Source organism: Bos javanicus, chromosome 13, assembly GCF_032452875.1.
Source record: "Bos javanicus breed banteng chromosome 13, ARS-OSU_banteng_1.0, whole genome shotgun sequence".
In the NCBI taxonomy this organism is placed as follows: Eukaryota; Metazoa; Chordata; class Mammalia; order Artiodactyla; family Bovidae; genus Bos; species Bos javanicus.
Genome location: NC_083880.1, coordinates 27,666,200 through 27,692,878, shown reverse-complemented (window position 1 = coordinate 27,692,878; position 26,679 = coordinate 27,666,200).

The window sequence follows — 26,679 nt, the reverse complement described above, 5'->3', positions numbered from 1 at the left end:
AATTCTGTCAAAATATTACTATTAGTTATGAAGGATATAGGGTAACTTCATAAAAACTCCAAGTTTAGTGATATATTCACGATACACAAAGTATAGTCATTTATCAGAATGTTTGTTATTACCATAAGGTATAAATGTTCTATGTCCACAAATTTCTCAAAATTTTTCATAGAATGAAATACAGTAACATTTGCAAAATGCTTTTCAAATTATACATGTTTTGTGCATGCAAATTATTATAGTGCTCTACAATAAAATCCTCATTTTGGAAATGAGGATAGGTATGACATAGGAGGTCTTTATGGGACTGAAGATTTTATAAATAGACACACATGCACACACACACACATCTGACCTTCAGCAATGTGGAGTTTAGAGGTGCTGATCCTCTGTAAAGCGTAAATTGCATGTATAACTTTACAATCCGCACTCCATATCCCAGGTTCCACATTCACAGATTCAACCAGCCAGAGTCACATAGTACGGTGATATGCATTTATTGAAAAAATCCACATATAACTGTGCAGTTCAAACCCACACTGTTCAATATATAGCAAGAGACAGAGACAGAGACACTGCAGCAGAAGAGTGAATAGTTACTGTGTTCCAGGCATTAATTTATTGATTTATTCTTGGTACATAAACTAATTCACCCTTACCATAATCTGATCTCAGAAATAGTCACCATTATTTTCCCCATTTACAAATGATAAAAATGAACACAGATTACTTATGCAACTTAAATAAGATCATTTAATTAGAAAATGAGAAAAAGGATCTAATCTAACTGCAGAGCTGTCTCTATTTAAATTATTCTGTTATACTTTCTAAAGTCCTTTCTGGCTCTCAGTACTGTGACTTTATGATGAAAAACAAAATCAGTTAACCTAAAATTTAAAAAACCCCAATGCTTTACTGAGTATAAAAGATGAGAGATGAATGGAGAGAAAGAAACAATAGGAGTGGTTCCCTTTAACTTCTAACACTAAAAGCACATAGATACAACACACACACATCCCAAGTCATTGTCAAAACGAAATTTTCTTTTCATTTGAATCCTTCCAATTATAACTGGAATATCCCTGAAATCCATACCTAGGAACAACACTTAAAAAAGAAAGAATGGTGCCTATACAATCATGTACTTTAAACATACACAAATATATAGTTCTTTTTATTAAAATGGAGACATAAAAAGAAAAATACAGCAGGCTCCTCAGGAGGGTCATGAGCTGTTATTTAGGATTCAAGTTATGAACAGGGCTATAAGATGCCTGAATTGAGTAAAGAAACAAGAGAAATGAAGCTGTAAACCTTTTAAAAAACAGATTAGGATATCAGGGCCAGTTTGTCTAGGGTACCATATTAAGTACAGAATCTGTTATTGCCATCAAGACAATTACATTGAGAACACTCTAGTTATTCTTCATGAAGGAATATGGCATGAGCTGTTAGGTCAAATTTCCGGAAGATTGTTTAACAATAGAGAACGTCACTAAAAAATTTGTGAATTTATATGCAGTTGTCCTGCCTGATCCATTAAATAGACATAACATGAGTGAGCAGATAGTTCAGTTTTTTATTGAGTAATCAGAGACCACAGATACAATAAACAGAGATGCACAGATGTGGAAAATGGACAAATGCATGCTCAATTACTATCTTTGAACTGAAAGTCTAAAAACATCTTAATTAATAAGACTTCAAGGCAATGGCAATCCACTCCAGTACTCTTGCCTAGAAAATCCCATGGATGGAGGAGCCTGGTAGGCTGTAGGCCATGGGGTCGCTAAGAGTTGGATATGACTGAGCAACTTCACTTTTCACTTCATGCATTGGAGAAGGAAATGGCAACCCACTCCAGTGTTCTTGACTGGAGAATCCCAGGGATGGGGGAGCCTGGTGGGCTGCCATCTATGGGGTTGCACAGAGTCGGACACGACTGAAGCAACTTAGCAGCAGCAGCAGCATGATTAACTTATATTATTAAACATGATCAATTTTTTCCTCAAGTTCCTCTGTGGCTCAGTGTTTGCCCACCACCCTCCTCCCAAATTTATAAAGTCCCCATTACAGTGTAAAAATTCTACTGATATGAGAAGTTACTACATTCACTCAGGCCTAACCAAGATTGCAAAGATGAAAGAAAGAACCAGCTGTAGCTCTGCATAATAAATGAAGAGGAATATCAGGTTAGCTGTGAGAGGCTCTGAAGAGAGAACATGGCAGACTTAGAAACAAAGATGAAAATGGGAGAATGGTCTAGACAAGAAATTCCAAGAATACATTGATAGAAGGAGGTTGGAGGAATTCCTTCTGATGGCAATAAATGAGGAAATTCAGAATAGTGGTATCAAAATATGTATGTATCCCTGAGAGCATATAAGAATATTTCATTACCCTGGTTTGATGTAATTCTCTCATCTCCTCATATAACAGCCTTGAATGAATGGTGCTTCGGGTATGATGGGAGAGGAACTGAACTCCCTGCTAGAGAGCACTGAGGTGGAAAAAACTCAAGTTGCTCGGGGGCAGAGAGAGGAAGAACATCCTTTCTTTTACTCCCTAATGCCTTACAAATACATTGCTATTCCAAAAGGAAATGTATGAGGCATGAAAAATCTTTCATAAGAATTGAGTTTTGTAGGGAGCATTACTGCTATCCATAGGAATTCAAACTCAGTATACTTGTCCCCTGCTTTGTAGTGGACAGTCTGGTGTACAGGACATACATTTTGCTTTAATAAAGGGAAAGGACACAGATAAGAATATTAAGTTCAGGTTTTAATTGTTGGTCCTTGCTGTTTGTACAAACCAACTTTTTATAAATATATAATTTGTTAGGCCACAATCTACAATATTTTGTAGAACAAAATATAAACCTGCTTAGAATTTTTAAGATGACTTTTCACGCAGATCAGTTCTACCTTCTCAATAACCTTTAGAGTTATGGGAATTTCCTAGAACAGGTATCATTAGCCCACTGTACATATGTGAAACAGTATCTGGGAAGCTAAGATATCTGAGCATCAGTTCAGTTTCAGTTCAGTCACTCAGTTGTGTCCTACTCTTTGTGACCCCATGACACCAGGCCACCTGTTCATCACCAACTCCTGGGTTTTACTCAAATCATGTCCATTGAGTCAGTGATGGCATCCAACCGTCTCATCCATTGTCATCCCCTTCTCCTGCCCTCAATCTTTCCCAGCATCAGGGTCTTTTCCAATGAATCAGTTCTTCGCATCAGGTGGCCAAAGGATTGGAGCTTTAGCTTCAGCATCAGTCCTCCCAATGAATATTCAGGGCTAATTTCCTTTAGGATGGACTGATTGGATCTCCTTGCTGTCCAAGGTACTCTCAAGAGTCTTCTCCAACACCACAGTTCAAAAGCATCAATTCTTCAGTGCTCAGCTTTCTTCACAGTCCAACTCTCACATCCGTACATGACTACTGGAGAAATCAAAGCTTTGACAAGACTGACCTTTGTTGGTAAAGCAATGTCTCTGCTTTTTAATATGCTGTCTAGGTTGGTCATAACTTTTCTTCCAAGGAGCAAGCGTCTTTTAATTTCATGGCTGCAATCACCATCTGCAGTGGTTTTGGAGCCCAAGAAAATGAAGTCTGTCACTATTTACACTGTTTCCCCATCTAGTTGCCATGAAATAATGGGACCAGATGCCATAATCTTCGTTTTCTGAATGTTGAGTTTTAAGCCAACTGTTTCACTCTCTTCTTTCACTTTCATCAAGAGGCTCTTTAGTTCTTCTTCACTTTCTGCCATAAGGGTGGTGTCATCTGAATATCTGAGGTTATTGATATTTCTCCTGGCAATCTTCATTCCAGTTGTGCTTCATCCAGCCCAGCGTTTCGCATGATGTACTTTGCATAATAAGTTAAATAAGCAGGGTGACAATATACAGCCTTGATGTACTCCTTTTCCTATTTGGAACCAGTCTGTTGTTCCATGTCCAATTCTAACTGTTGCTTCCTAAACTGCGAACAGATTTCTCAGGAGACAGGTAAGGTGGTCTGGTATTTCCATCTCTTTAAGAATTTTCCACAGTTTGTTGTGATCCACATAGTCAAAGGCTTTGGCATAGTCAATAAAGCAGAAGTAGATGTTTTTCTGGAACTCTCTCGCTTTTTCGATGATCCAGCAGATGTTGGAAATTTGATCTCTGGTTCCCATGCCTTTTTTAAATCCAGCTTGAACATATGGAAGTTCACAGTTCACATACTGTTGAAGCCTGGCTTGGGGAATTTTGAGCATTACTTTGCTAGCGTGTGAGATAAGTGCAATTATGCAGTAGTCTGAACATTCTTTGGCATTGCCTTTCTTTGGGATTGGAATGAAAACTGACCTTTTCCAGTCCTATCGCCACTGCTGAACATATCCCATGGCTAATATGAAATAGGTATGGGAAAGCTAGGACACTTCACTCCTGGTTTTCTGACTATAAATGTACTTTTGTTTATGCATTGCCCAATTTCTTTGCACTCTTTAACATTCACCTAGTGCTATCACACAGAGAACTGCTGCTAGCAAGTTCAGTTAATTAAAAATGCGTTGTAATTCCACTGAGAAGTTCTAACAGTAATTGAAGATTTTATATTTCCACTCAAGTCTTTGTTTATTCTATAAAAATCATTATATTTTAAAAATAATCATATTGAAAACATATCAGATTTTCATGAACCTGTCAGTCTACTTTTGTTCCTTATCATCTGCCACTTATCTACCATGAGTTGGCTATCTTAAAAATAAACATGTTACCTTATGTGAGTATTCCTTTGCACACACTATGCTTTCCATCACAAAAGGTCTTCTCCTGATTCAGGAGATTTTTGCTTATCATCCCAAACTGACCTGTTAACTCCTAGAAGCCCTTTCTAATCTTAGTGACTCCTGGAAAGGTCATCCATTCCTTTATCTGTGCTGTTATTTTATCTGAAGCAAAATTCTGTTCGTCTTCACCTTATTTGCCTATATTGCCTATACATCTTTTTTTGTGTGTGAGCATGGACCACACTGTATCCTTAAAACCTGGAGTACTGCATTAGAGAAGGACTCCTGCTGGAGTCTCAATAAATGTTTATTAAATTGAATTGAAATACTCCAGACTTCAGCATATAACTTAAAATTCTCATATTCTTGTAATATTTAAATACATAAAATTATTGCCGGGAGAAACATCAATAACCTCAGATATGCAGATGACACCACCCTTATGGCAGAAAGTGGAAAAGAAGTAAAGAGCCTCTTGATGAAAGTGAAAGAGGAGAGTGAAAAAGTTGACTTAAAACTCAACATTCAGAAAACTAAGATCATGGCATCTGGTCCCATCATTTCATGGCAAATAGATGGGGAAACAGTGGAAACAGTGACAGACTTTATTTTCTTAGGCTCCAAAACCACTGCAGATGGTGACTGTAGGCATGAAGTTAAAAGACACTTGCTCCTTGGAAGAAAAGGTATTACCAACGTCGACAGCATATTAAAAAGCAGAGATATTACTTTGCCAACAAGGTCTGTCTAGTCAAGGCTATGGTTTTTCCAGTAATCATGTATGGATGTGAGAGTTGGACTGTGAAGAAAGCTGAGCGCCAAAGAATTGATGTTTTTGAACTGTGGTGTTGGAGAAGACTCTTGGGAGTGCCTTGGACAGCAAGGAGATCCAACCAGTCCATCCTAAAGGAGATCAGTCTTGGGTGTTCATTGGAGGGACTGATGTTGAAGCTGAAACTCCAATACTTTGGCTACCTGATGCAGAGAGCTGACTCATTTGAAAAGACCCTGATGCTGGGAAAGATTGAGGGCAGGAAGAGAAGGGCATGACAGAGGATAAGATGGTTGGATGGCATCACTGACACAATGGACATGGGTTTGGGTGGACTCTGGGAGTTGGTGATGGACAGGGAGGCCTGGTGTACTGCAGTTCATGGGGTCACAAAGGGTCGGACATGACTGAGTGACTGAACTGAACTGAATGGAATCTACTTTTATTTACTTATTTTATTTGAGTCAGCAACATTTAATATCATGATGCATATAGCAAAATGCTGTGATTTAAAATTGAATTACATATTTAACTGACATTTTAAATGTACTTGTTTTATCAAAATTCAGGGATTCCATGATAGCCCCAATTAGACTAGTGGTATGGAGAACACTTTCATCTATTCAACTTGCCACAGATCTAGTCGGTGTTTCTCAGTCCTCCTCAAAGCAAAAGGTTGAGTGGTCTCAGTGCTGAAGATGATAAATGTATGTAGAGAATGGTACTCAGGCTCTGTCTTTCCAATGACCTACGTCTCAGCAATTCTCACTACCAAACATAAGTAAGCACTTCTGCTTCCTTCCTGCTATCTAAATAGTGCAATGAAGGAATCCCTTACTTTCTCTTCTGTGTCACTTTTTTTTTTTTAAGTTCAATTTTTCTAATTCGAACCACTGAGAGGAAATGTAAAGTTTTCATGAAATAGAAGCGAAAGTCTCATAGCTGTGAGAAAAACAGAACTAAAACTATATACGTTCAAATTTATTATACCAGGAAGATTTTATTGCAATAAAAATGATGCTTGTCAAGTCAAGGAAATTTTCATCTTAGGTCTAGGTCAAGAGGTTACATGATGGTTCTGAGATTATCACTGTGGTTCTGTCCAGGTCTCATCAACATGAAGAAAACCTTTGGGGTGGGAGCCTCAGCCTCAGCCCATTTGCAGAAACAGCTGTTCACCTATATAAGTAAGGATGAATAAATATGGACACACATGTATACATTGTACTTGATCACTTCCAAAGGCTTTTTCTAGTCACAGTTACAGTGATGTTCTTCAAAGTTTACTGGGCAGGGAACACACATGGCTACCTTTATAAGACACAAGATTACCTTTTCAATCTTTTAAATTTTTACTGGATTCTAAGCTCCTACATCTTGGCCTTTGGGCACTTTCCTTGATAAAGCCCTCCTACCTTCCAGTTCAACAAAGACAAAAGACTTTGGATATGATTTTTTTCTTCTTTTTATACTTTGTGGCCACATCCCATGGTATGTGGGATCTTAGTCCCCCAACCAGAGATTGAACCTGAGCCCCTGCAGTAGAAGCACAGTGTTGTAACTGCTGGACCACTAGGGAAGTCCTCGGACAAGAATTTTCAGCTGGAGAAGAGGTTTCAATTGCATTGGCCCAGAGAACAATTTATGGAAGTCCACACAAATTGCTCAGAGATAACCCCCTGCCTTTTACCTGGTAGTCATCAGTTTGAGTCAGACAGAGGTGAACAGTGTTCAAAAGGTTATCATTTTGGAAGCTGGTATGAAATTGCTAGTATCTTGCATCTACTTGTCTAGGTCCTCCTATTCAGGCTATTTGAGGGACCAGATCCAAATCTTAACTGCAACGGTTACTCTAAATGGAAGCCTCTGTGTAAAGAACAAGTGCTAAATAAACTGTAAATTACACTTCTTGCATTAATGGAAGATATCCTCTCAGGTAAGGTTGGAAGTAAACTGGGGAGCTGTGAGTGACAGAAGTGGGCAAGGCCTAGTATTCAACACAAAAGGCCTCTAAAAATTTAAATTCTACCCTGGATCCCTCACAGGTGATTATACCATCTGATCTTGAATTCCTCTCCTGGATGGCATAGTCATGTCCTCCTTCTGACTCAGGTAGAAAGTCCTACCTCCCTATCTATTGCTTTGTCTACCTTTGACAGTTATCAATCTTTAAGGATAATAAAAAGCTTTCCAACAGAAAAATTTAGGAATCTGGGCATGGTTGGCATGTGCACACACATTCACATATGTGTAGAAAGAGGACAGAGAACCAATTCATATTAGGGCCAGATAATATTTTGTTGTTTTTGTTGACTGCTTTATTTTGATTAGAGAAGCTTTTGGGTGTGAATCAGTGAAATATTTGCTAAAATTTTCTACTTGACATTTCATGCATAGATACTATTAGAATAAGTCTTGTCTACTTCATTTATGAATTTAACATGTTATACATAAACTGACTCACAAATATTAATTCAAATTAGACCTAACTATGTAAAATTCAGAAATAAAAGAGACTGAAGATTAGCTTGTTTAAAAAAATTCAAGGTTTCTAAAATTTAATAAGTAGGTTTAAATTTTACAGGGCTGCCATCTTGTTCAATTGTTACCAAAAACTACAAAAGTTTCCATCTCCAAATTCACCCTTCATTCACAACCTATAGTATCATAAAAACCTAGACTCTTAATTTTGGGTGGCTATAAAGTCTTTTTGGTGAAAGCAATGGATCTTCTGCCCAGAAAAAAATTATACCTAACATAGAAACCAAAGAAATTTCCACAGAATTGAGGGAATTCCCCCATTTTCTAAAACCCATCCATGAACAATCCATCCATCCCCCTGCAGGGTACTTGAACCACAGGTTAAAAACTCCTGAAAAAGATATCAGCTTAGGCAACTTCTAATAAGAGTAAATTCTCCACATCTTTATCAATACCAAAAAAAAAAAAAAAAGTGAGAAAGCAATGTGCCTCTCAAAATGGGCAGAAATAAAGATTACTGGTTTAATCAACACAATTATTTGTTCTTGAAAATGGTAAATACATGTTTATACCAAGTTTTCCACTTCTCTTCCATCTCAAAATTAGAGGGCTTTAGAGTATGGTCAGTTTCAAGACCAAACAAGGCTATGATTTTACTAAAAGATAACTTGGCAAATAGACTGAGTTCTTGTAATCCTCTAAGCTTCAAGAGGCCAACTTGGACAAAAAAATGGAAAAAAAAAATAGAATCAATTTTCAGTCAGCAAGAGCTACTGAAAAATGAATTTTAATTAGAGACTTGAATCAATTTGAACTTAAAAAAATGTTATTCTTCTTTCTAAAATTACCTCATTTCATTTTAGACATACATTATGTCTATATGTTTGGAGAAGGCAATGGCAACCCACTCCAGTACTCTTGCCTGGAAAATCCCATGGAAGGAGGAGCCTGGTGGGCTGTAGTCCATGGGGTCGCTAAGAGTCGGACATGACTGAGCGACTTCACTCTCTTCACTTTCCTGCATTGGAGAAGGAAATGGCAACCCACTCCAGTGTTCTTGCCTGGAGAATCCCAGGGATGGGGAGCCTCGTGGGCTGACGTCTATGGGGTCACACAGAGTCGGACAACTGAAGTGACTTAGCAGCAGCAGCATGTCTATATGTTAGATGTATTAATATATACAGTTGACAAAAATATCCGCCTCCCACTTAAAACAAAACTTTACCATTAGGAACAGCTGAAAATTTCCAACAAACATAACTCAAAAGTTATAGAAGTTGTTTAGACTAGTTGCCTGGAAGGATTCAGCAGAAACGTTTTTCATGTGCACCGTGTTCAAAACTTTAACTCAAAATTCCTTTTAGACGACTTTCTCAGCCAGTCGTCAAAACGTACCTCAACACGAAGTATGTCGCCTCTCCATAAACCTGGGGCAAGGCCTCAAATTGGAACCGGAAGCCCTATCAGCTAGTGGTCCAAGCCCTCGGCCAGAGTAGGTGAACTTCCAGGACCCAGATGGTGCCTGCTATGCCTCACACGCCCGAAATTCTGGGTTCCGGAGTCCTAGCCCAGGTCCGGAGCAGGAAGCTGGGTTAGCTCATGTCAAGTCTGTTTCATTCCCCGTGTCTTTCAACGTAAGAAGCTTGAGTGAGGAAGTCTGAACTTGGAGTCGGCTCAGTGTGGGCTGCGGTCCGGACCTGCGGTGAGGACGCCCACGTTGCGCTTGACCAAGGGGAGTTGCTGCCTCTTGGCGTTTTTGCATTCACACTCCAGCCAGATCCTGGTGAGGACCTGGTAAACGGCGGGAGAAGGAGGAGCACACGGACTATGGGCTCCCGGGCCTCTGCTGCTTCCTCGAGGAGGTGCAGTGCCCTGAAGACCCAGTGGAGCCACGTGTAGCCTGGAGGTCGGCTCTGGGCACTGTGGGTCCGAGGCCCACTTCCAGGACTGGTGCCTGTGGACAGTATGGTTTGGGGGGTCGTGCTCTATCTAGATGTCCCACAGAGCTTATCAGTAAGCTGCCCCTTGGTCACCCTAATTACTGCTAGCCACCCCTGGTTTGCCAACAAAAGTCCGTCTAGTCAAAGCTGTGTTTTTTCCAGTAGTCATGTATGGGTATGAGAGTTGGACTATAAAAAAAGCTGAGCGCTGAAGAATTGATGCTTTTGAACTGTGATGTTGGAGAAGACTCTTGAGGGTCCCGTGGACCACAAGGAGATCCAACCAGTCCATCCTAAAGGAAATCAGTCCTGAATATTCATTGGAAGGACTGATGGTGAAGCTGAAACTCCAGTACTTTGACCACCTGATGGGAAGAACTGACTCATTTGAAAAGACCCTGATGCTGATAGAAGGCGAGAGGAGAAGGGGATGACAGAGGCTGAAATGGTTGGATGACATCACTGACTCAATGGACATGAGTTTGAGTAAACTCCGGGAGTTGGAGATGGACAGGGTGGCCTGGCGTGCTGCAGTCCATGGGGTTGCAAAGAGTCTGACACGACTGAGCGAGTGAACTGAACTGAACTGACTGAAACAAAAGGATTAAGCTTTGGAATAATGTAAGTAGTTGTTGATGAGAAAAAGTTAAGCATTAGGTAACTAGAATTGTTACCTAATGAATGAATTTCTGGCAATGTAGGGTGTGACTTTTCTGATAAAAGAGTCTGTAAGTCTAATGACATCCAAATAGCATTAAGCAATGGGAAAGGAGCCCATTTCTGAAAATGTATGCACTGTGCTCAGTCACTCAATCACGTCCAACTCTGAGAGTCCATGGAACATGCCAGGCTTCTCTGTCCATGGGATTTCCCAGGCAAGAATACTGGAGTGGGCTGCTGTTTCCTACTCCATCTCTGTTATCAATCAGTTGGTTAATGTCTGGCCTGAATGACTAGTCCTAGTTATAAATCTATAGCTAAAATTCTGTTCATTTTGGCCAAGGAGCTGTATGTGGTGTATAACAGTTTGATGTTAGCAGTTATTATAACTTTATTAATATAATCAATAAAATTTGAAATGCCCCCCAAATGTAATATATTATATACTCAAAATAACTTATTTGTGTGTTAAAGTGGCATATCTTAAAAGGACCAAAGATCACTCTTATTTGTGTACACATACTGAGTGTACAATTACTATTAACCTTTTCATTTTCTTGATCTGATATTGGTGAAAACTGATATTAGTCAGCTGACTAAAGGATATTGTTTTGCCAACATTTATCAATTTAAAGAAACTTTTGGATCAATAAATATGTCTTTCATATAAATATTCATATACTTAAAGTAAGTTCTCTGAATTACATAGGATATATGGATATCATATTCCTTTTACTGTTTGTTTGTCCAGGGTAATTTTTATTACCTTTAAATCTGCAAGATTGAAAATCATAGTCTCATACTCTTTTCAGCTAAGGATATCTCTATTATCTTGAATTTCATTTGAACTTTGATAATATTATTAGTGAAAACTTTAGGTAATTCTAATGACCAGAATTGAAATGGGAAGCTAAGACATTTATTTTGAAGAAAGGAGAACAGAGAACTTTGTAAACATGCTTCTCAGGAAGCAATTATTAATAGCATTCTTCCCCCTTCCAGTTCTCCAATTTTTAAGTGAAGCTGTTGAGAATATTTGTCTAAGAAAATTATAGGAATAATTAAACTTATTTAAACATAAAATAATCAGTTTCATAATACACCCAAATTTTTATCAGAAATGCTAACTACTATTCAGTTAATTTAATAGATTTCTATACTTTATTTATATTTTTTGTCTACAAATAGTTTCCGTAAGCCTAATTTACTAGGGAAGCATTCTGAGGAATAGTATGTCTTTTGATGAATGCTTACTCTGAGCATGTACACAGTTGGTGATTTGTTTTTGTATTTTGTACTCAATACCGGTTGCAAAAAGAAAAAAAAAAACTTGATTATCTTTCTACAAGTCATACATGGTTCAATGAATGCCCAAAGCAAATGACCATAGAACTGTAAAATAGTAGGAGTTTTAGGATTATGATATTTAGGTTTCATTTATTTTATCCATCGATTTTCATTAGGAAACCAGTAATGAGAATGACAGAATTCAGGAGTTTAAAAAAAAATCAAATTAACACCCTGCTGATTGAAATAAAGAACTATGAAGTAAGCTAATACCTGCAACCTAGATAAAGAAGTTTGCATCAATTATAATGGCATTATATATAAAAGCAAAGGTCAGTTCTGCTCAATACATTTGGCCTATTAATTCACACTAGTGAATTGTGTGGTTGCCTAAGTAGTCATGCTCTGGACTTGTAAAGGCCTCCAAACCCAGTTAAGGTGACAGGAAAAAAAGAGAAAAGAGCAACCTAGCAATTTTCAGCAGGGAGTACAGCCTTCAGAAAGCTGGGGCTGCTTTTACCCCAATCACAGGTTAAACCAATTTGATTTCTAACAATGAAAGCACCTTATGCTTATTCTTGAGTTACAGCACATCCCCGTGTAAACACCCATACAATAGAAAACCAAGACAGGTGATATGCAGCAGAACAAAGCAGCAAGGCCAAGCAAAGGAAATTCTGCACTAAGATGGAATTTTATCAGCTTATTTAATTAAAAGGTGGTAGGTAGGGTCAGTAGAAAACTATAAGCAGACACTTTCAATAAACTAGGTAAGAAAATAATCATATCCATGGGGTTGTATTTAGTAATATTTATCTCAGATATCATTGAAAAATTCTGGTTTGGCTCACTGTTTTTGGACTGTAAGAGACCGAGACTTTATCCATTGTTTAAAATATGTCCTATAATGTAGGTTGATTAGGTAAAATATGAAAATATTATCCTGCAACATTCTTTCTTTCCCCTCCCAAAGCACTGTAATGTAATTTTTTAAAAAAACATTTAATTGTTTATCTTTAGTTCTTGGAATGAGGTCTGGGAAAGTGTTTGTCCCATCAAAGTAATATGTAGGTACTCCACACATATTACATGTAATTCCCATTGTTTTCTGTTTTAAAGCAAAGAGAAAAATTATTTTTCATGTTATAATCATTATTAATTTCTTTGCAGAATTGATAGGGAAATGTACAAGGACTCAAAGCTTGGTTGCATCAAATAGTAGACCAAATCCAGCTCAAAAAATTGAACAGCTCTTGTACTCCACTTACTCAATTGAAAAATGGGGGTAATAAACCCACCTATGATTGTTTCACAAGGTTGATTCAGGGTTCCTGTGAGGAACATGTTCCTAGAAATGCTTTGAGAATTATAAAATCTCATCCTAATAAAGAGCAGTGGTTTAGTCACTCAGTCGTGTCCAACTCTTTGTGACCCCATGGACTGTACCCTCCTCTGTCCATGGGATTTCCCAGGTAAGAATATTGAAGTGGGTTGCCATTTCCTCCTCGAGGGGATCTTATCGACCCAGGGATGGAACCCAGGGTCTCCTGCATTACAGGCAGTCTCCTGCATTGCAGGCATATTCTTTACCTACTGAACTACCTGGGGAGCCAAAATTATACAATTTGATTTGAAATAATACCGGCATATTGGGGGTAACTTATGTTGCATAAGAGCCCCCTGAAATAGGCAATACATACATCATCTGAATTATCAAAGAGAAAAGGATTTTGGTTCACTAGCGGTCTAGGGGTCAAGACTCCACGCATCCAGTGCATGGGATGCAGATCAATCTTTGGTCAGGTCACTAAGATTCCACATACTGGTCAGTGCAGCCAAAAACAAGACAGAGAAACACAAAAAACAGAGACGAAATAGTTTCATCTTGCTTAAGTCACAAAAGTTGGTCTCCATTTGCCATGGTTCTGGTTCATCAACCCAAGAGTTAATCATGGTGTTTGAAGACATTTTTTCTGAAAGGTAGAAATCTCTAGTCAGAAGGCTACTGTCAGAACACAAGATACAGCTAAGAGTTTCACTTCCATGCATATGTGTCTATATGAAGAGTGAAGTGAAATAGGACTATTACATCATTTTTCACAATAGAGTTTTGGTATCTAGAATTTGAAAGGGAACTGGAGGATAGTTTTTCTTGTTCAAGTTTCCTGTTCCATGTATAAATCCCCCCTTTAGAGTGGAAGAGTGTATAGCTTGTGTAATTGCATTTCATGGCAATATAGGCAATATGAATTTGACACAGGAAGATAATCAAATAATTGATCAACATTATTATGGAAATCAAACAATACTGATGGTTTATTGCTGTCCATGTATTTTGGGTCATTTTGTGTGAAATCCATGTCTCTTCCTTCCCTCTCCCCTTTCTCAGGTGTAAGGCTGGCGTCATAGTCTGAAGACTTTTTCATCTTCTCCTAGTCCCACCTCCTCCACTAAGTCTCTTACACTCCAAATTCATCTTGGGATATGCACCTCAGTGAAACTGAACTTTAATGCAAGTTTTATAAAGAGATCTGATGAAAAGGAACTAAAATTTTCATTCATGATTTGTGATTGGAGAGCTCTGAAGCAGGCTAGGAAGGAGGGAATTTTTTAAGAAATTTTATTGAAGTATAATTGATTTCTTCTGTATACAGTAAAGTCATTCAGTTATATATATGTGTATATATCTATATCTATACATGCAGTCCTTTTCATATTCTTTCCCATTATGATTTATCACATGATATTGAATACAGTTCCATGTGCAGGACGATGTTGTCTATCCATCCTATATATAAAGTTTGCATCTGCTAATCCCAAACTCCCAATCCATCCATGTCTGTGAATCTGTTTCTGTTTTATAGATAAGTTTGTGTCAACTTTTAGATTTCACATATAAGTGATATCATGTAGTATTTGTTTTTCTTACTTCACATAGTATGATAATCTTCAGACCCATCCATGTAGCTGCAAATAATGACATTATTTCATTCTTTTTTATCTCTGAGTAGTAGTATTCCATTGTATATATGTATCACCTCTTCTTTATCTGTTCATCTGTTGATGGACATTTAGGTTATTTACATGTCCTGGCTATTGTGAATAGTATGTCTATGAACATAGGGATGTGTGTATCTTTTTGAATTAGAGTTTTGTCTGGATATTTGCCGAGGAGTGGGATTGTTGGATCATATGGCAACTGTCTTAATTTTTTGAGGAACCTCTAAACTGTTTTCCATAGTAGATGCACAAATTTACATTCCCACCAACAGTATAGGAGGGTTCCAGAAGGAATGGAAATTGCTTTGGAGGAAAAATGTTATCCTAGTATATATCATCATCTCATTTTATCTCTGTTATGAATTATTTTGTTAAAAGCATATAACTGACTTTTCCTTGTAAATTTTGTATGCATTTTGTATACATGTAAAATTCATGTAACTCAAATTTGCATGTGAAGTAAATTTATGTTCTGGGAATGCAATAGCAATTTGAGCAGTGTTGACAGCTAGTGTGAACTGAAATTTGAGGTTGCATATAGAAGTCTGATCTCAAGGGTGTTACATAGAGATGGGAAGAACAGAAATGGCAAAATGTTAAAAATTGATAGCTGGACAATATGTTGGAAAGGAGATACAATAGTTGGAAGAGTCAGTGATACATGGTTTTTGACAAGGGTCCCTGGTTAAAGGATCCACAAAAAACAGCCAAGAGAAACTTCACACTGTATACGGTAGTGGAGAGTCGAGGTAGTGGAGAAAGATGATGAATTCTGTTTGAAACATTATGACTAAGAATGAGTACAGTACTTCTCATTCAAGATGAGTGTGCAAAAAAATTATAAAATGTGTGAGGAAAATTAACTGTGAGAGGTAATAAAATACTTAATATATACAAGCATTCTGGAGTTGAATTCACCATAAAGATTAAAAATACTATGAAAGTGAGTGTTAGTTGCTCAGTCATGTCTGACGCTGTGCAACCCCATGAACTGTAGCCTGCCACACTCTTCTGTCCATGGGATTCTCCAGGCAACACAGGGATCAAACCTGGGTCTCCTGCATTGTAGGCAGATTCTTTACCATCTGAGCCACCAGGGAAGCCCAATATATACTACGGCAGTATATATTTTGACTTTAAAGTGAGTGTATTAAGAATTCTCAATGAGATTTTTTTAAAAAGAATGCAACCCATGAAAAAGAGCAGTGGAATTTGAAATAATAGTACATAAAAAAGAACAAAGTACAGTCAGATATAAATAACAGCTTTAGAAATAAAAAGTATATAAGAAAAGAAGCATAAAAATAAGAAATACAATTGAAGAGAGTTAGGAAACTCAATGATAATAGTAGGGAATTTATCCAGATAAAGAGACTGAAAGATCAAAATGACCAGTTAAGACAGCTTCTGTGAAAGTGAAAGTCTCTCAGTCGTGTCTGACTCTTTGCCACTCCATGGACTATACAGTCCATGGAATTCTCCAGGCCAGAATACTGGAGTGGGTGGTCTTTCCCTTCTCCAGGGGATCTTCCCAACCCACGAATCGAACCCAGGCCTCCCAAATTGCAGGCAGATTCTTTACCAGCTGAGCCACAAGGGAAGCCCAAGAATACTGAAGTGGGTAGCCCATCTATCCCTTCTCTAGCAGATCTTGCCAACCCAGGAATTGAACCAGGATCTGTTACATTGCAGGCAGATTCTTTACAATCTGAGCTATCAGGGCAGCCCTTAAGACCCCTTCTAACAAGTTAATAGAAGCTTCAAAAGGAGGACAGAGAGAATGAAGGAGAAGTGTATTTAAACAGAAACTTCACCAAAAAGAAGTAAAAGCCAAAGTCCCAGGAGTCTCCTCAGGAGAATGGAATGAAAGACCCATCTGCCTCCTCCAAACCCAAGAAAAAAAAAATATATTTTTCCAGTCAGGGGCTGGTTTGTAATGGTCTTGAAGTGGCAGCTGGCAGTGGAAGTCTTCCCAAGAGGAGGAAGTCTCCCTAAATAGGAACCAGTTAGTAACCCTGAGAGTCAGGAAACAACATGTTTCCCCACCTCCCCCCGAAAAAGGGAAAATTCTTCTCCTAAGAGGACCTGAAGAAGCTTATTCCAGCAAAAGCACCAGCTCCAAGAAAAAGAAAAAGCTGTAAACATTATCCCAGGAAGAGTAGAATGGACCTTTCCCTGCTGGGGTATACCCTGCAGATATTTCCCAACCCATCTCCAGTAGCCCAATACAAATAAAAACAATTTCACAAAGAAAAAAAGAAAAGTTTCATCCATTCAACATGTTTACTAAGGGTCTACCTGGATGAGTTTCTCTTCTGATCATAGAGAATATTTAAGCAAGAAAAATTGGCCAATCCTACACCGACTTCATAAACTTTACATTATGCATCAACATTTCCAAAACTGAAGAAATACTTGAGGACTCAGAGTGTGAAGCAGAACTGAGCATAAGCAATAAAAATGAATCCGAACTCAGATACATTGACGACTTTCATTTTTATTGTTTATAAAAAAGTCCCTTGAAGTTAGTTTAATTTGCAGTATGTTCACCTTTTTCCCTTCATTGTTTTTTCCTGTATGTCTTCTTTTCATAACTCTTGATTATTCTAGCTGCAAATTGTACATTTACTTGATGAAAACGTTATTCTTTCTTTTAATATATTCATAATCATAGCTATATGTTTAGTATTCTGATTAAAACCTTTGCATATGCTGAGAGTGTCTCGTTTACAGCATATTATAAAATAGTTTAACAACCTCAGAGTCATTGTTTTTATTTGTAGGGTGTAACTTTGATTTCTCATATTGTGTTCAAGGTGCCTTATTTTTCTATTTTCTCAATTTATTACACTTCTTATTTCCATTTTTTGACTAATTTTAATGAAGATATTATTTATTTACCACTTCAAGTTAAATTTTATAAAATTTTAAAACATAGTTTTAAAAATCAATGCCAACAAAAGCATGAAATATAAAGATTATACTATACAGGATTACAAATTAAGTAAACTGTTACCTCTTCACAACTTTTTATGAAACTTTTTTTGAAACCTTAAAACATAATAAAATGCCTTATGGAAGAAATACTATTTTTTAAATGTATTAGTCATTTCCCATAAGTTTATTTCATGATATATCTAATAGAATGATGAGATAAGAGGTTATATCCTATTCAAGACTGGCTTCCCATTGTCCATTCGAAAATGAGTTTTTAGTAAAATATGAATAAATGTGGGAGGAATACTGTTTTTAATTTAAGAAATATTAAAGTAAAATAAAAATTTGTGATTCATAAAGACACTTCGTTTTACACTTTCTTACTTACTAATGGTACTTAAATGTTTTAAGATTAATATTTTGAAAAGATGATATAATTTTAATTCAAAGTTTCAAAAATAAAGCCTAAATCCAACTTGAAAACCTAGAATTCTTACTGGGTATCAATGTATTTGTATGGATGTAATGTTTATCATCAACAAAGAAACACAACAGAGTCATCACATTGGGTAAGACAATTACTAATAAAGCAACACAAACTTATATTACCTGTACACACACACACTAGAATACCAATGGAAATGGAGAAATTAACTCTTGTTTTATCAAGCTTCTGGTTATTATTATTATTAGGAACCCTTATAAGCAAAGCAAATGGGAATATTCTCTCCCTGAAAATTTTGGTTGGTAGTCAAGTTTATAATGTAAGGGTGATTCAAGCGGCAGATTCAGTGTCAAATGTGAGGGGCTCCTGCGGATCATTCTTATTTTTACTCAACCACAAACCACCCACACCTGCTAAACAGAAGCCAAAGAGGCAGGTGGAGGGAAAAATGTTCTAGACCAAGGTGTAGGTGTCAGGTCTGTTAAGGGATTTACCATGCCACCCACACGCACAGAGATTTCAATAAAAGGGATTTAATCCTTTAGGTAATTGGCTCTAACATCCAATTCACTAGATATTTTCTTCTTTTTAGGAGACATAGCAAACATAAAAAATATCATCCTGTATGGTTTTTTGGAAGTTAAAAGGATTTGTGACTTTTAATAAAAGACCAGGGAAGTAAGCTAAAACTAGGGTATTTGTTCATTTCTACAATTTGCAACTTTTATAAAGAAAGCCAGGAGAGGGACTGAACTAAGTTTTGTGCTATGTTCAATAGAAGCAGTGAGCCACATCCATATCAAGAGAAAAGCAAAGAAGGATTTAGCAAGAAAGAAAATATATGGTATTTAATTTCTCTAAATACATAATTGAATTCTGAATGCTAGGTGATTGCTTTCATAATCAGGAGGAAGTCATGAATGACCAGCTCAAATTATATACTTTCATGTCACTTGGCCCTGAATCTTTCCTTCAATGGGCTCTGCCTAATTGGTGACCACAGCCTAACTGGTGATGATGTCATGACCAGCATTCATTTCTGCATGCTGTGAACTGGCAGAGCCTCATCTCCAACTAAATATTTCCATCTTCAATAGTTCCAACTTGGTCAAATAATGATTGTATATAACTTTAATTTCTCTAAGGATCTCCTCGCTGAAATCCAGTCCTTTGTAGCATTACAAAAGAAAATGACTGGCTTAAATTCCACAATTCTCAGCTCAAAATGTGGATTGAAAAAGTAGAACCACTCTATGACTATGTCAATTTTTTTTTTTTCCTGTTGTAGACAAGGGTGGGAAAGGACTTAGGAGTCCTGGACCAGCATAAACAGTGCACAATATTGTAAAGACAAGTGCTCCACAGTGAGGCCATGAATATATGGAACAAAAGCTATACCAGAGATGAAGACTGATTTAAAATGGAGTTTTCCCAGTTTGGGGAGGAGTGATGTATAAACTTTCAGAATTAAGTTATAAGTGTAAATGAACTAATATTGAATTGAAGAATTTCTCTCTCACTTTCGGAAATGGTGTGTTTAAATCAGATATGATTAGAAATAGAAAAATAAAGAAATGTGCTATTCCTTACCCCCAGTGTCCTTTTGATAAAGGTGAAAGAGGAGAGTGAAAAAACTGACTTAAAACTCAACTTTCCAAAAACTAAGATCATGGCATCCAGTCTCATTACTTCATGGTAAATAGATGGGGAAACAATGGAAACAGTTGAGAGACTTTATTTTCTTGGGCTCCAAAATCATTGCAGATGGTGACTGCAGCCATGAAATTAAAAGACGCTAACTCCTTGGAATAAAAGCTATGACAAACCTAGGCAGTATATTAAAAAGCAGAGACATCACTTGGCTGACCAAAGGTCTGGTCTGTATAGCCAAAGCTATGTTTTTTCCAGTAGTCATGCATGGATGTGACAGTTGGACCATAAAGAAGGTTGAACACCAAAGAATTCTTTTGAGTTGTGGTGCTGGAGAAGACTCTTGAGAGTCCCTTGGACAGCAAGAGATCAAACCAGTCAATCCTAAAGGAAATCAATCCTGAATATTCATTGGAAGGACTGATGCTGAAGCTGAAGCTCCAATACTTGGGCCACCTGATGTGAAGAGCCAACTCATTAGAAAAGACCCTGATTCTGGGAAAGATTGAGGGCAGGAGAAGAAGTGGGTGATAGAGAATGAGATGGTTGGATGGCATTGTTGACTCAATGGACATGAGTTTGAGCAAACACCAGGAGATGGTGATGGACAAGGAATCCTGGCATACTACAGTCCATGGGGTTACAAAGAGTCAGACATGACTTAGAGACTAAAAAACAACAAAAATGTCACAGAGAAATTCATAAAAAGTATTTTTATAATAAAGGAATTTATCTTTTCTGCTACTTGTTAATTTTTGGAGACGTATACCAAATAACTCATTCTCCTTCTGAAATTTTCTTTTATTCCCATCCCCCTTCCTTCCCCCCTAATATTCAGACAGAGAATCAAGGGTAGCCTGCCTGATTATTTGGAAAATGTTTCTTTCAGGCTGATTTCACATTTAATAAACATGTTTACTTGCAACAACTCCATCTTGCTTTGGGTTTTATAAAACACATAAGTAAGAAATTTCTGAGTTCTACATAATCAACCAGGAAAAGACCTTCCTCTAACTCAAACTGAAGATCATCTCTAAAGGAAAATTTGAGAGTTGAAGCGTATCAGTTTTATTCCACATTCTTGACATCATCATGCACAAATGAATTCAGATTAAATGAGTAATAGGTCATTTCTTCAGTGTTATTTAGGATACTAAATAGCTGTAAATAATCTAAATGCCCCATAACAAGGTAACTTGTTAACTGTAGCAACTATATAAGAATATGATTTACACATTAAACTTACATTTTAGAAAAATGACTTATTGACACAGATAGAAAATAGCATAGAAATCCAATTAAATCATACTAAATGCATTTTATTTTTTTATTTTTTAATATAAATTTATTTATTTTAATTGGAGACTAATTACTTTACAATATTGTATTGGTTTTGCCATACATCAACATGAATCCGCCACGGGTGTACATGTGTTCCCCATCCTGAATCCCTCTTCCATCTCCCTCCCCCTACCATCCCTCTGGGTCATGCCAGTGCCCCAGCCCCGAGCATCCTGTATTATGCATCAAACCTGGACTGGTGATTCGTTTCACATATTATATTGGTTTCAATGCCATTCTCCCAAATCATCCCACCCTCGCCCTCTCCCACAGAGTCCATAAGACTGTTCTATACATCTGTGTTTCTTTTGCTGTTTCGCATACAGGGTTATCGTTACCATCTTTCTAAATTCCATATATATGCGTTAGTATACTGTATTGGTGTTTTTCTTTCTGGCTTACTTCACTCTATAATATAGGCTCCAGTTTCATCCACCTCATTAGAACTGATTCAAATGTATTCTTTTTAATGACTGAGTAATACTCCATTGTGTATATGTACCACAGCTTTCTTATCCATTTGTCTGCTGATGGACATCTAGGTTGCTTCCATGTCCAGGCTATTATAAACAGTGCTGCGATAAAACACTGGGGTACACGTGTCTCTTTCAATTCTGGTTTCCTCAGTGTGTATGCCCAGCAGTGGGATTGCTGGGTCATATGGCAGTTCTATTTCCAGTTTTTAAAGAAATCTCACTTTTCTCCATAGTGGCTGAACTAGTTTGCATTCCCAACAACAGTGTAAGAGGGTTCCCTTTTCTCCACACCCTCTCCAGCATTTATTGCTTGTAGACTTTTGGATGGCAGCCATTCTGACTGGTGTGAAATGGTACCTCATTGTGGTTTTGATTTGCATTTCTCTGATAATGAGTGATGTTGAGCATCTTTTCATGTGTTTGTTAGCCATCTGTATGTCTTCTTTGGAGAAATGTCTGTTTATTCTTTGGCCCATTTTATGAGTGGGTCGTTTATTTTTCTGGAATTGAGCTGCAGGGGTTGCTTGTATTTTTTTGAGATTAATTCTTTGTCAGTTGCTTCATCTGCAATTATTTTCTTCCATTCTGAAGGCTGTCTTTTCACCTTGCTTATAGTTTCCTTTGTTGTGCAGAAGCTTTTAATTTTAGTTAGGTCCCATTTGTTTATTTTTGCTTCTATTTCCAATATTCTGGGAGGTGGGTCATAGAGGATCCTGATGTGATTTATGTAGGGGGGTGTTTTGCCTATGTTTTCCTCTAGGAGTTTTATAGTTTCTGGTCTTATGTTTATATCTTTAATCCATTTTGAGTTTATTTTTGTGTATGGTGTTAGAAAGTGTTCTAGTTTCATTCTTTTACAAGTGGTTGACCAGTTTTCCCAGCACCACTTGTTAAAGAGATCGTCTTTTCTCCATTGTATATTCTTGCCTCCTTTGTCAAAGATAAGTTGTCCATAGGTGCGTGGATTTCTCTCTGGGCTTTCTATTTTGTTTCATTGATCTATATTTCTGTCTTTGTGCCAGTACCATGCAGTCTTGATGACTGTGGCTTTGTACTAGAGCCTGAAGTCAGGCAGGTTGATTCCTCCAGTTCCATTCTTCTTTCTCAAGATTGCTTTGGCTACTCAAGGTTTTTTGTATTTCCATACAAATTGTGAAATTATTTGTTTTAGCTCTGTGAAAAATACCATTGGTAGCTTGATAGGGATCGCATTGAATCAATAGATTGCTTTGGGTAGTATACTCATTTTCACGATATTGATTCTTCCAATCCACGAACATGGATTATTTCTCCATCTATTAGTGTCCTCTTTGATTTCTTTCACCAGTGTTTTATAGTTTTCTATATATAGGTCTTTAGTTGCTTTAGGTAGGTATTTTCCTAAGTATTTTATTCTTTTTGTTGCAATGGTGAATGGAATCATTTCCTTAATTTCTCTTTCTATTTTCTCATTATTAGTGTATAGGAGTGCAAGGGATTTCTGTGTGTTGATTTTATATCCTGCAACTTTACTATATTCATTGATTCAGTTCAGTTCAGTTCAGTTGCTCAGTTGTGTCCGACTCTTTGAGACCCCATGAATCTCAGCACACCAGGCCTCCCAGTCCATCACCAACTCCCAGAGATCACTCAGACTCATGTCCATCGAGTCAGTGATGCTATCCAGCCATCTCATCCTCTGTCGTCCCCTTCTCCTCCTGCCCCCAATCCCTCCCAGCATCAGAGTCTTTTCCAATGAGTCAACTCTTCACATGAGGTGGTCAAAGTACTGGAGTTTCAGCTTTAGCATCATTCCTTCCAAAGAAATCCCAGGGCTGATCTCCTTCAGAATGGACTGGTTGGATCTCCTTGCAGTCCAAGGGACTCTCAAGAGTCTTCTCCATCACCACAGTTCAAAAGCTTCAATTCTTTGGCACTCAGCTTTCTTCACAGCCCAACTCTCACATCCATACATGACCACTGGAAAAACCATAGCCTTGACTAGACGAACCTATGTTGGCAAAGTAATTTCTCTGCTTTTGAATATGCTATCTAGGTTGGTCATAACTTTCCTTCCAAGGAGTAAGCGTCTTTCAATTTCATGGCTGCAGTCACCATCTGCAGTAATTTTGGAGCCCAGAAACATAAAGTCTGACACTGTTTCCACTGTTTCTCCATCTATTTCCCATGAAGTGATGGGACCAGATGCCAAGATCTTCGTTTTCTGAATGTTGAGCTTTTAGCTAACTTTTTCACTCTCCTCTTTCACTTTCATCAAGAGGCTTTTGAGTTCCTCTTCACTTTCTGCCACAAGGGTGGTGTCATCTGCATATCTGAGGTTATTGATGTTTCTCCCAGGAATCTTAATTCCAGCTTGTGCATCTTCCAGCCCAGCGTTTCTCATGATGTACTCTGCATAGAAGTTAAATAAGCAGGGTGACAATATACAGCCTTGACATACTCCTTTTCCTATTTGGAACCAGTATGTTGTTCCATGTCCAGTTCTAACTGTTGCTTCCTGACCTGCATACAGGTTTCTCAAGAGGCAGATCAGGTGGTCTGGGATTCCCATCTCTTTCAAATCTTCCACAGTTTATTGTGATCCACATAGTCAAAGGCTTTGGCATAGTCAATAAAGCAGAAAGAGATGTTTTTCTGGAACTCTCTTGCTTTTTCCATGATCCAGCGGATGTTGGCAATTTAGTCTCTGGTTCCTCTGCCTTTTCTAAAACCAGATTGAACATCTGGAAGTTCGCGGTTCACGTATTACTGAAGCCTGGCTTGGAGAATTGTAAGCATTACTTTACTAGTGTATGAGATGAATGCAATTGTGCAGTAGTTTAAGCATTCTTTGGCATTGCCTTTCTTTGGGATTGGAATGAAAACTGAACTTTTCCAGTCCTGTGGCCACTGCTGAGTTTTCCAAATTTGCTGGCATATTGAATGCAGCACTTTCACAGCATCATCTTTCAGGATTTAAAATAGCTCAACTGGAATTCCATGACCTCCACTAGGTTTGTTCATAGTGATGCTTTCTAAGGCCCACTTGACTTCACATTCCAGGATGTCTGGCTCTAGGTCAGTGATCACACCATCGTGATTATCTGGGTCGTGAAGATCCTTTTTGTACAGTTCTTCTGTGTCTTCTTGCCACCTCTTCTTAATATCTTCTGCTTCTGTTAGGTCCATACCATTTCTGTCCTTTATTGTTTCTATCTTTGCGTGAAATGATCCCTTGGTATCTCTAATTTTCTTGAAGAGATCTCTAGTCTTTCCCATTCTGTTGTTTTCCTCTATTTCTTTGCATTGATTGCTGAGGAAGGCTTTCTTATCTCTTTTTGCTATTCATTGGAACTCTGCGTTCAGATGCTTATATCTTTCCTTTTCTCCTTTGCTTTTCGCTTCTATTCTTTTCACAGCTATTTGTAAGGCCTCCCCAGACAGCCATTTTGCTTTTTTGCATTTCTTTTCCATGGGGATGGTCTTGATCCCTGTCTCCTGTATAATGTCACAAACCTCAGTCCATAGCTCATCAGGCACTCTATCTATCAGATATAGGCCCTTAAATATATTTCTCACTTCCACTGTATAATCATAAGGGATTTGATTTAGGTCATACCTGAATGGTCTAGTGGTTTTCCCTACTTTCTTCAATTTCAGTCTGAATTTGGCAATAAGGAGTTCATGATCTGAGCCACAGTCAGTTCCTGGTTTTGTTTTTGTTGACTGTATAGAGCTTCAACATCTTTGGCTGCAAAGAATATAATCAATCTGATTTTGGTGTTGACTGAATCTGATATTCATTGATTAGCTCTAGTAATTTTCTGGTGGAGTCTTTAGGGTCTTCTATGTAGAGGATCATGTCATCTGTAAACAGTGAGAGTTTTTCTTCTTTTCCAATATGGATTCCTTTTATTTCTTTTTCTGCTCTGATTGCTGTGGCCAAAACTTCCAAAACTATGTTGAATAGTAGTGGTGAAAGTGGGCACCCTTGTGTTGTTCCTGACTTTAGGGGAAATGCTTTCAATTTTTCACCATTAAGGATGATGTTTGCTGTGGGTTTGTCATATATAGCTTTTATTATGTTGAGGTATGTTCCTTCTATTCCTGCTTTCTGGAGAGTTTTTATCATAAATGGGTGTTGAATTTTGTCAAAGGCTTTCTCTGCATCTACTGAGATAATCATATGGCTTTTATTTTTCAATTTGTTAATGTGGTGTTTTACATTGATTGATTTGTGGATATTGAAGAATCCTTGTATTCCTGGGATAAAGCCCACTTGGTCATGATGTATGATCTTTTTAATGTGTTGTTGGATTCTGATTGCTAGAATTTTGTTAAGGATTTTTGCATCTATGTTCATTAGTGATATTGGCCTGTAGTTTTCTTTTTTTGTGGCATCTTTGTCAGGTTTTGGTATTAGGGTGATGGTGGCCTCATAGAATGAGTTTGGAAGTTTACCTTCCTCTGAAATTTTCTGGAAGAGTTTGAGTAGGATAGATGTTAGCTCTTCTCTAAATTTTTGGTAGAATTCAGCTGTGAAGCCATCTTGACCTGGGCTTTTGTTTGCTGGAAGATTTCTGATTACAGTTTCAATTTCTGTGCTTATGATGGATCTGTTAAGATTTTCTATTTCTTCCTGGTCGAGTTTTGGAAAGTTGTACTTTTCTAAGAATTTGTCCATTTCTTCCATGTTGTCCATTTTATTGGCATATAATTGCTGATAGTAGTCTCTTATGATCCTTTGTATTTCTGTGTTGTCTGTTGTGATCTCTCCATTTTCATTTCTAATTTTATTGATTTGATTTTTCTTCCTTTGTTTCTTGATGAGTCTGGATAATGTTTTGTCAATTTTATTTATCTTCTCAAAGAACCAGCTTTTGGCTTTGTTGATTTTTGCTATGTTCTGTTTTGTTTCTTTTGCA